Source organism: Penaeus chinensis, chromosome 33, assembly GCF_019202785.1.
Source record: "Penaeus chinensis breed Huanghai No. 1 chromosome 33, ASM1920278v2, whole genome shotgun sequence".
Lineage (NCBI taxonomy): Eukaryota > Metazoa > Arthropoda > Malacostraca > Decapoda > Penaeidae > Penaeus > Penaeus chinensis.
The window spans coordinates 1,455,249-1,459,559 of NC_061851.1; positions in this window are offsets into that span (position 1 = coordinate 1,455,249).

The window sequence follows — 4,311 nt, forward strand, 5'->3', positions numbered from 1 at the left end:
TGTTTATCCCTTTGCCCTGTTATTTTACATGCTAGTTAGGGCATTGCTGCTCGGGTTTCATTTATGATCACAAAGTGTATTTACAACGGCCAGCACCAGCCAGAGATGCCCTGTCTATTTTTAAGTAAAGTTCTTGATTTTTCACTAGGGATTTCTTTTGAAGACTTTATTCATCATTTATGTTTTTATCTGTGTTATGCTGGTTTTCGCACACAGTTATGGAACACACATAACCGGAACCTTTTCTCAAGGGCGTGTACCTTGGGTGCGGGCGTCATAAGTGGACGAATCCCCTCTTTACCCTTCCTCTTTCGGGTCCAAACCGCCGTGTATGATCCCTCGGACTTGACCCTCGACAGAAAACCTTACAGTATGGTGATCGTCACAGATTTCAACTGGATGATAAATTTCGATTGTGATAGCGAATTATAAGAAATTTAAGCGTGGTTGATTCCATGACGTTTAAGTAAACTCTTGGGCAGAGAGGGCGTGACTTTTCAGAATGTCTGGATAAAGCATCAAACACAGTCGCGGGTCGTGCAAAAGAAAGAGACGAGGATGCAGCTTCAAAGATCTCCACCCACCAGGCCCCATAGATGAACTGGAAAGCCAATGGATTTATAGTCCCCACCGTTGTTACAAGAAAGGGAGGAGGAAAAGCTGTCTGTAATTTCGAACAGCCTTATCATGAAAACGTAGAAAAGAAGAAAAAAAAATACACAAAAAAAAAAAAACTCACCAGGTTTTATTGCAGTGTCCACCAAGGTATAAATACAGATGCGGGACCCGACGAAAGACAATTGTAACCACAGCGTACAAGGTAAAGTTAGCGGACGAAAAACCTACGTTTTAAGGTTACTCAAGTCTCAGTCAGTTCGATCACCTAAAAAAAAAAAATAAAAAAATGTCTATCAGACCACGCCATGTTGTTACGAATCTGTGCTGGCGTGAGAGGCTCGTCAGCGCCTTCGCTGTTAAGTTAAGATGACGCCACGGAAAAGGCTCTGCCTAGGCTTCTTGTCGACTTTTTAAAGAAATTGTGATTACTACGAGTGTGAACCTGGGAACTTATACATCTAAGTTAAATGAAGAGTTAAAACTCATAATGAGACTGAACTGATATCGTCTGTGCGTGTGCATATATACCTGTATACATACATACATATATACAAATATGTTTACTTATATGTATATATGTATATATTCCTCTGTGTGTATATATATACATACATATATATGTATGTATGTAAATATGTATATGTATGTATGTGTGTGTGTGTGTGTGTGTGTGTGTGTGTGTGTGTGTGTGTGTGTGTGTGTGTGTGTGTGTGTGTGTGTGTGTACACGCATGCATATTTAGGCAAGGGTAGTGTGGGAGACAAGCTGTTGCCCTGCAGAAGGCCCCCTCATTCCGCGTTACAGATGCAGCCAAGGGAAGGGCGAGAGCCTATGCATCTTTATACCAGTGCTTCTATTCCCTCTGGGAGTCAACGTGCAGTTCGATGGATGCTACAAATACAGAGACTTACACACACACACACGTATAGATATGTGTGTGTGTGTGTGTGTGTGTGTGTGTGTGTGCGTGTGCGTGTGCGTGTGCGTGTGCGTGTGCGTCTGCGTGTGCGTGTGCGTGCGTGCTTGCGTGCGTGTGTGTGTGTTCGCGCGCGTGTTACCCAACAACTGTGTTTCGGCAGATGAGGTTCGGCAGCGTTCTCGCCGCGGCCGTGGCACTGGCGGTGGCCACACCGTCCTCTGCCGCCGAGGAGCAGGGCGTCGCCAGGATCAGCGATCGCTTCCTCTTCGGGGTCTCCAGCACCACCACCTACTCCCTCGTATCCGTGAGCACCTCTACGGTATTCTTCTCCTGCCTCTCCGGCACCTATACCGAGAAAGTGTGCAAGGGGAGGAACGCCAAGAGGAAGCGGAAGTCGATGTTGGAGACCGTGGATGACAAAACTGAGTGAGTTTCACCAAGAGGTATAAGTTTCTTCGTCACTGATGGCTTTTATCTCCAATCTTGATATAAATCACTCCTACGGCTGACGCTACTCGCAACTCTTTGCTCTGGGAATCCGAAAGGAATTACGCCGCTTTCTTAGCTCACTTCACCTTGTCATTCCTCAAATGCAATGCATTCAAAATGGAAAAAATCCCTAAATACCAGTTACCTATATCAACACTAAAAAAATCTCTAAGCAATGACAAATCGTATCCCGTTGTCATCAACCTGAAACCTCACTTCACAGCGTCCTCTTACATAAAGTTTTGGTTGCAGCCCCTTGGCCCTGGACAGCAGCTCGACGCAGCCTGAGTGGGAAACCCCTGGCGGAAACGACAGCCTGGGGAAAATAGGCTACACGATATGGACGACCAGCAAGACGACCTCCACCATCACCGTCCTCTACACCAACACGGCGTCCACGGTGAAACTTTCGTACTACTGCGTGGCTGGAGGGGTCCAGTATCCGAGCATCAACTGCTAGGACGCGGGCGGCGCCTCGCGGAGAAATGCTGTATTTATGAAAGCGGTCAAATGTTTGCATATTGGTGGCACACACACACACACACACACACACACACACACACACACACACACACACACACACACACACACACACCGAAAACGCAAAATTAGTCGTCAAGCCTAAAACATTGGTCGCGTGAGCATTACATTCTTCTGATATTCTGTGCGTGTGTTATGTAACTTAAATAAAGTAAGTTTAAATTAAGTTTTTCTTGCATCTAGATTTACAGCTATTTCCATATAAATCAAATGACTCAAAATAAGTGAAAAATTCATCTTTGAAGGAACTGCCTCAATGCATCAAGGAAAAAATATCACACTTTCCCTGTTTGTGTGTGTGTGTGTGTATGTGTGTGTGTGTGTGTGTGTGTGTGTGTGTGTGTGTGTGTGTGTGTGTGTGTGTGTGTGTGTGTGTGTGTATGTGTATGTGTATATGTGTGTGTGTGTGTGTGTGTGTGTGTGTGTGAGTGTGTGTGTGTGAGAGAGAGAGGGGGAAATATAGATAGATAGATAGATAGATAGATAGATAGACAGAGAGAGAGAAAATGAGAGAGAGAGAGAGAGAGTGGATGTATGCGGCACGTACATATTTGTGTTTTTGACTGTGTGCTCATGTATGTTTGTTCCTTGATATATATATACATATGTATATACATATATATATATATATATATATATATATATATATATATATATATGTATTTGCGTGTATATCAAACATATATTTATTGTAAAGTATGTGTGTATGTACATGCTTTCTTGCTGAATTAGGAAAATTGCGATATTCGGTAGAGTTGATTTGCTATAAAGCTATACGCATTCTCATTATTTAGGGCAATGTTTATAAGAGGTATCTCTGTTAAGAGGTCTAGGGGGGGGGGGTACCATTCCACCATTCCCCATCTTGTCTACCAGATCATTACCTCATGAATCTGTCATGATAGACCCTAGGCGAATACTGGAACAAAATACGGGTTTGAACTTAACTTGAACTTACAACAATTATTCTAGAGCAGGGCTGACAAACGCATTTATCCCCAGGGGGCTCCTTTTCACCTTGGTATAAAGCAGGGCTACTCAACTGGCAGCCCGCGGTCCCAATCCGGACCTTCTGTGTGTTGAAACAGGACCCCAGGCTCCAAGTGGAGAAAAGTATAATTAAATAAAATGAAGGTCCTGGCGATGGTTTCTTGAAAGTGTTTTGCTCGAGTGAATATGAAATGAATAAAAAAATTATATGGGGACACTTAGATTAGTTTTATTTTCATCATTGCATGTAAAGTATTTATCCGGACCTCTGCATATTCGGAAAGTTTGCTCGTAATAGTAGCCCAGGTATACTGTATGCCATGTAACCATGAGCAGATAAAAACACATCTTATTAAGGCAGTATGAAGGTCACGTGGTTCACGGAAAAACGTAGGAGGCTATTTCATTCATTACAAAATACACAAAAATAAGTATAAGAGTGCCAGTGATGAAAGAAGGAATGGCTTGATTACTCATGCAAAATGCCAACTGGAAAACTGAAATAAAAAAGTACGCCGGCCCTGTTCTAGAGGGCCCAGACTGCTGTCAACTTACTTCAGTTCGAAATACACCGTGATATTCGAAATATATAGACATACATCAAGTTCGCTCCTTTATTTGTTCTTTTGCAAAGAAATCAGAGCAGTGTTCATCCTAACTGGGATACCAAATAGCTATGATGAGAACTTGTATCAATTAACAGTCTTTGCTCTCGGTCCAGTGTCACGTGATCATCTACTTCACTTCGAATTGGC